Source organism: Moschus berezovskii, chromosome 11 (assembly GCF_049115385.1).
Source record: "Moschus berezovskii isolate FMDL1 chromosome 11, NW_MosBer_1.0, whole genome shotgun sequence".
Classification (NCBI taxonomy): Eukaryota; Metazoa; Chordata; class Mammalia; order Artiodactyla; family Moschidae; genus Moschus; species Moschus berezovskii.
In genome coordinates this window covers 28188505-28196016 of record NC_142470.1, presented here as the reverse complement: position 1 = coordinate 28196016, position 7512 = coordinate 28188505, and the positions used below count along the sequence as shown (strand labels likewise).

Genomic DNA, 7512 nt, shown 5'->3' with positions numbered 1-7512 from the left:
TGCCCAGACCCAGAACTTAAGACTCCACGTGAAGACGCTTCCCAAGAAAGGGCTGAGTCCTCAGACCGTAAAGGAAGCAAGCCAGGCTGCCCCAAGCCCCACCCCCAGCCTGCGTTTCCTATTAGACACAGAGCTTTACAGCAGGAAGGCCTGCCCGCCAGAGCCTCAGGGCCCGGCCGCTCCATCCGCCTGCCTGCCCTGGGCCTGGACGTCTGCCCGAGCAGATGCGATTTCACTTGCTGCAGGAGAAATATCTATAAAACGTTAACTCTCAACATAAAAGCAGCCCGTCAGACCCAGGGCTGGGCTGCTGGAGGGGTGCCCAGAAGCCAGGGCCGTCCCCACCGTGGAGGCCATGACTCTGTCTCTCTCACACACACACACATACCCCTGTCTTTCTTGATGCTCCTAATTCCTGACACAAGAAGGTGTCTTAACCCTTGGTACCATGGAGCTACCCCGATAGAAAGGCGGGTCGGCCTGGTGCTGGGTGTCATGGCCAGGTCTCAGTGCCCACGGCCACGCTGGGAGGGACCTGGAGCCCTGCTCTCCAGACGGGGACCACATCTCCATGGGAAGAGGGTGTGGTCCTGGTGCAAGCCCAAGTGTACGTCGATGTCCTGAAATCAGTCTTCACTTGGGTCTTTTTGCTGCAAAGAAAGGAAGCGAGACAGAAAGGAAGATGACATCACCTGGCAGGGTGGCTGATGGCCCTCCCAGGACCATCCTTCATGCAGGTGTGCCCAGAGACCGTTGGCACCCTAGCCGCCTCCCCACCCCGGGGGTGGACTCGATGATTGAAATGGGGGGATGCATCTCAGGGGAACAGCTCTCTAGGGGCCCTCTGGGTTCTTCTGGTCTATTCCTTCCTGTCCCACGGGCTGCTTGGAATTGCCACCACACTTTCAGCGGGGAGGGAGGCTTTACAAGCTGGGAAGGCTTTAGGTCACACAGCATAGTGCACCTGCCCCCCTCCTCCCTCCACAGAGCTGGGGCACGCATGCCCTTAGAGCAGCCCCTGACCCCTCAGCTGGAACAGTAACTCAAGCTCAGACCCAGGAGACTGGGCAAGAGAAGCTGGAGTGGGGCCCACGTGTCCCTGCATCATGAGATGGGAATCTTTCTTCCTTCCCACACTGCCCACATCCCCATTTCTGGCCCTGGCAGACACCTGTATCCTTGGCACATAGCAACGTCAGGGGAATAAGTGGGGCATTGAATTCAAGGCGAAGAGAGACTGTGAGTATAATTCCACATTGGCTGTATGCTGATGGGTGGCCCATGGTGGCAAGGTGAGTGGACATTTATCTTGGAGACCCACGTCTGTGGGATCTGAAGTCAACTGCCTCCCTCTGGGCACATCTGAGTGAGAACAAAGTACAGCGGGCTTCCCAGGTGGCGCTAGTAGTAAAGAACCCACCTGCCAATGCAGGGGACTTAAGACGCAGGTTCAGTCCCTAAGTCGGGAAGAACCCCTGGGAGGAGGGCATGACAATTCACTCCAGTATTCCTGCCTGGAGAAGACCATGGACTGAGGAACCTGGTGGGCTACAGTCCATGGGGTCGCAGAGTCAGACACAACTGAAGTGACTTAGCACGCGTGGATCAGAATAGCTGACAACACATGCCAGTGGTCTGGGGACAAAGAGTCAGCGTCTGGCCCAGAAGGGAGCAAGACTTCAGTGATATCTGGAGGGTTCAGAAGAGAGGGGCCAAGGAGTAAGGGTTTGCTCCCTGTGACCTGCAAGAATAGGGTCCTGGGAGGCGCCCCCAGAACAAGGGAGTGAATGCAACGGAGTACAGGCACGCCAGCAGAACTCCTTCCCACTGGGGCCTCTGCCGGGACTGGTAGATGTGAACTTAAAATAAAGGGCTGCTTGGGTTTGCTCCCTCCATGAGCCTAAGAGTAAGGGGTGCAATAACAGTAAGACCACTGACAGCAGATGGTGGGCTAGACATGGGGGTGTGCATATGTATGCATGCCCAAGTGCACACACACAGACACACACAGACACACATGCACATGTAAGACTGACGTGTGCGGAGACAGAAGCTCCAAGCAGAGCATGTAGGCAGCTACCACTGGGCACAGCAACTGTGTCTCCACCGAGGAAGAAGAGGAGCTCTCTGTGAGAGAGGGGCTCCAATCCGTCTGGGATTGGGCCTGCCCCACCCCCACCCCAGACACCGAGGGGATAAGCTGGGTGTGAGTAAGCACTAGACAGTGGCTGTGTCACCCGGGTCTGCAGTGAGTAATGGGGCTAAGCCCTGCCATGGGACACACGGAAGATGCGACGGGCTCATGAATCTCTGCCTTCTTGCCTTGGTGTGAATCACAGCTGCCATGTGGCAGACGTGAGCAGCCCCAGATTGTGCAGGCTCTTGTTCCTGGAGATTGTGATATTCTCCAGCCTTCCGGAGTGAATTCCGCCTCAAGCCAACCCTCTCTCACTGTAACCGGCGGGCAGCGTCAGGAGATCTGGCCAGTTCGAGGTCTGCTGTGAAGTACGGAGGCCCTGAACTCACGGACCCAGGCTCCTGTGTAGATGACAGCGTCCCTGCCTGGCTGCTGGGTAATGATCCGTGTTTCTGAGAACAATCAATGAGCTGACCTGTTAACTCAAGAGATGCAAATGATTGCTTGAAACTTTGGGGTTGAGGCCCACCCCGCCAAAAAAGAGCTGAGACAGCAAATGGAGGTGATGAGGCAGGTTTTGTGTAGTTGCCTGTGTTTGTGTGTGTGTACAATCCTGCTCTGCATGACCAGAAAGGATGGAGAAAGGATGGGACATATCCAGAGTGCCCAGAGCACGAGCATCAGGCTCCGGCCCTTCCAAGGATGGAAGAGGTGCTGACCGGGAGAGGGGAGGAGGTGGTAGGGAGGGGGGAGCCCCAACATTCATAAAACCTCTTCATCTGAGTGTTTATGGGCTCAGGTCCCTGTAAGTCTTTAAAGTCACAAAGCAGACTCCTGTGTGTTCAGGAGATCCTTTCTGTCTGTGATATGCCGCCTGGCTGGGCTGCACTTGCTGGTCTCCTCCCATATCTCAGCTACTGAGAGATGGAAAAGCAGGTGGGGGGAGTTGGGGGGAATGAGAGCATGAATGTGGGGTGGGGTGGGGGCGTGGCTACAGAGTCCAGGTGGCCTTCGCAGGGTTGGAGGGAGAGTGGAGGCTGCTTCCGGGCATGGTTTCTCCAGCCTCCCATGGAACTATCACCTTCCCTGGTTAGCTTCTGTCCAACTCCCTGATGTAGGGGGTCCCAGGGTCCCTAAGCTGTGTCCTGGCCCTTCCTCAATCCAGGGAACGTATGTGTAAAGTAGGGTTGCCAGATAAAACACAGGTGGCTCTGTTAAATTTGAATTTCCACTAAGCAGCGAGTGATTTTTTTTAGTATAATTATATCCCAAATATTGCATAGGGCAGACTTGCACTAAAAAAAAAAATCGTACATTGTTTATCTGAAATTCAAATTTAACTTGGCATCCTGTGATTTTATTTGTTGAATCTGGCAGCCTTCACTTGAAGGGAACCACAATTATTGTTGAAAGTCATTGAGACTCTTTTCTGTGTTCCAGGCGCTGGGCTGAGCCTTTGAATGTGTTCTTTCATTTAAACCTCACCATTACCCAGTATCCCAAACTTGGATGATTTTCCTAATACCTTTAAGATGTTTGCCATACCTTTTGCACAACACCTGTGCTATTTTTACAAGTTTTTATTGGAGCATAGTTGATTTATAGTACCTGTACTGTTTTTTTAATACAATTCTTTTCTTTAGTTGATTTACTTTAAAAAAAAAAAAAAAAAGAAGGAACGCTTAAATCCATTTATTTTTAAAGGAAATTTTGCATCCACTATTACCTGTCATAAATAGATATAAAATTAAATACAGTGTTGTCGTTGTATTATCTGTTGGAGGCTGAGATTTCTGTAGGTATTTTTAACTACTTGTGGCGGGTTCTAGATGCTTACTTTGGCTACACTGTTATCTTCAGCCCTCTTAGATCTTCTTCCCGCAGGAAGGAAGAACCCACCCCCTCCTAGAGAGGCTAGAAATGCTGTGCCCCCTTTGCCAGCCTCCTTCAGCCAGGATATGGGATGATGGTCCATCTGTGGCCCTTGTGATCTGAGTGAAGTTCACTGGAAACTTCTAAGGAAGAGTTGCTTCCCTGTTAATGAAACCAGCTCTGGAAGCAACTGAAACGCTCACTGAAGGTTGAATGGATAAGCATGTGGTATATGCGTATGAAGGGCTTTACCAGAGGCTCAGTGGTAAAGAATCCGTCTACATGAGAGTGGGCAAGAGACACGGATTCAATCCCAGGATTGGGAGATCCCCTGCAGAAGGAAATGGCAACCCATTCCAGTGTTCTTGCCCGGAAAGCCCCATGGACAGAGGCGCTTGGTGGACTATGGTTCACAGGGTCACAAAAGAGTAGGACAAAACAGGGCAACCGAAAAACAGCAACAATGTACTTGTAATGGAATATTATTCAACCTTAAAAAAGAGGGAATCCTGTCATATGCTACAATATGGAAAAACCCCAAGGATGTTATGCAAAGTGAAATAAGCCAGCCACAACAAGACAAATACTGCATGGTTTCACTTATCTTTACATGAAGTATCTAAGGCAAACTCTTAGAAACAGATAGTAGTGTGGTGGTTGCCAGGGTCTGGGGAGAGGGGAAAATGGGAAGTTGTTCATTGGTTATAGTGTTTCAGTTTTGCAACAAAAAAAAAGTTCTAGAGATTGATTGTATAACATGTACATAGTTACTGTCCTATCATACATCCAAAAATGATTAAGAAGATAAATTCTGTGTTGCATATTTTTACCACAGTAAAGAAACGCTTTGGAATTAGTGCTGATGGTTGCACAATATTGTGAACTGCTGAATGGTTCGCTTTGGCTATTTTATGTGAATTTCACTTAAAGTTTATTTTGTGTTTATCTTAAAATGAGCAAACAAACAAATCCTCATTTGAGCTACTCTTAATGTCTTTAATAAGGTCATAGATGCATACGAATCCTGGTGCAGGGGCAGCCATTTTGTAACTGTGAGGGAGCACGCCTGAGGACCACGCCAAGAAGATGAAAAGGACAAGGAAAGATGGAAAGGACCAGGGTCTTTGACGACTTTTTTGAGCTGTTGAACTTCCCCGGAAGTGCCTTCCCCTGAAAAGTTATGTGAAATAAAACACTTTCCTCACTTTTTAATTCTCTTTTAATTTGAGTGTACTCTTATTGCACCCAGAGCATCCAAACTTGTACAAATATCAGAGACTTTCTTCTTCAGTTCAGTTCATTTCAGTCATTCAATTGTGTCTGACTCTTAGCAATCCCATGGACTGCAGCCCACCAGGCTTTCCTGTCCATCACTAACTCCAGGAGCTTGCTCAAATCATGTGCACAGAGTCGGTGATGCCATCCAACCACCTCATCCTCTGTCATCCCCTTCTCCTCCTGCCTTCAATCTTGCCCAGCATCAGAGTCTTTTCTAATGAGTCAGTTCTTTGCATCAGGTGACCAAAGTATTGGAGTTTCAGCTTCAGCATCAGTCCTTCCAACGAATATTCAGGACTGATTTCCTTTAGGATAGACTGGTTTGATCTCCTTGCAGTCCAGGGGCTTCTCAAGAGTCTTCTCCAACACCACAGTTCAAAAGCATCAGTTCTATGGTGCTCAGCTTTCTTTATAGTCCAACACTCACATTCACACATTAACTACTGGAAAAATCACAGCTTTGACTATTGAAGGGAAAAGAAGAAAAAGGAATTTCTCAACATGTGATTCATCATCATTTAAAGGTATGCTAACATACAACGGTAACCCACTCCAGTATTCTTGCCTGGAGAATCCCACGGACGGAGAAGCCTGGTAGGCTACAGTCCATGGGGTCGCAAAGAGTCGGACACGACTGAGCGACTGAACGGAACGGAACGGAACATACTAAGTAAAACAATCTATTATAGCCTTCAAAATCTCCTGTGATAAGCATTCCACAATTTAGAAAACTTGGTAGAATTATTTTTCCTATTTTTCAGATGAGAAAATAGCTATGGTGACAAAGCTGAGAAGCTAAATAATCTTCTTCACTTCCTAATGAAACCCTGAATTTGCATGGTGAAACTGAAACCATGTATTTTAGGGAAGGAAGAGCAGGCGGATTCTAGCCCGAGCCTTCGTTTCCTCTGAGGGATTCTCTTTGCTTCCCACTGACACCTCCGCACTGGCCCCCAGGTTGCTGACCCTGCATCCCCTTGGATGCTCCTTCTCTTGGCCCCCTAACTCAGCTGAGATAGTCTGGTACTCTTACTGACATCACGATGAGTCCCAAGTGAGACATACACTGAAACAGAGAAGCCAAAGGTCACACACACCAGTAAGCTCCCCCAGCCCACTACTGAGCCACAGCATTCTTGCTTCCCGGGCTCCAGGCCATTTCATTCTGCTCCCCATCTCACACGGTGGCCACTTCATAGAACCACCAGCCAGGACTCCCCTCAATTCCTGCTGCAGGTCTGCCTCCCCGTAGAAGGTGCCATCCTGCACCCTGATATGTGCAGGCTGGTCTTCTTATTCCTGTATCCTTTGCTGCCCAAGCCAGGGATTTGTTTCTAACCTTGCCTATCAGGTTCCTCCATACTCACTTTGAACCTCTCATCCCGTCCTCAGGGACCGCTCAGCTGTAGAGCCCCTGTTATCGATCCCATGCAGTAATGACTCTTGAACCTTTTAATGCTCATGGCCTTGGTCACAAAGCCAGGTTGTCCTCTGAGAGACAAACTGTAAAGCAACAGGGAATGAGGAGGGAGGGGTGGCGGAGAGGAGACCGTGTGCTCTATTTTCGGATACGCTCTCTGCTGGGTTCCCCACTCAGGATTGAAAGGGAGAGAGACCCTGCGACTAATCCACTCCATTCCAGAACCTTCTGGGAAGTGGCTACAGGACTGGAAAAGGTCTGTTTTCATTCTAATCCCAAAGAAAGGCAATGCCAAAGAATGTGCAAACTACTGTACAATTGTACTCATCTCACATGTTAGCAAAGTAATGCTGAAAATTCTCCAAGCCAGGCTTCAACAGTATGTGAACCATGAACTTCCAGATGTTCAAGCTGGATCTAGAAAAGGCAGAGGAACCAGAGAGCAAGTTGCCAACATCCATTGAATCATCAAAAAAGCAAGAGAGTTCCAGAAAAACATCTACTTCTGCTTTATTGACTACGCCAAAGCCTTTGACTGTGTGGATCACCACAAACTGTGGGAAATTATTAAAGAGATGGGAATACCAGACCACCTGACCTGCCTTTTGAGAAATCTGTATGCAGGTCAGGAGGCAACAGTTAGAACTGAACATGGAACAACAGATTGGTTTCAAATCGGGAAAGGAGCATGTCAAGGCTGTATATTGTCACCATGCTTATTTAACTTTTATGCAGAGTACATTATGCAGTATTTTATGCAGAGTATGTGAAATGCTGGGTATGATGAAGCACAAGCCGGAATCAA

At 48.7% G+C, this 7512-nt stretch overlaps 1 long non-coding RNA gene across 1 annotated transcript; it reads left to right on the top strand.

The window, feature by feature from the left end:
* The first annotated feature begins 2421 nt into the window (after window positions 1-2421).
* Window positions 2422-5221, top strand: LOC129539331 (uncharacterized). Its single transcript, XR_008682436.2, has 2 exons — window positions 2422-2573; window positions 5014-5221. It is a non-coding gene; the product is annotated as an uncharacterized LOC129539331 (long non-coding RNA).
* The last annotated feature ends 2291 nt before the right edge of the window (window positions 5222-7512 follow it).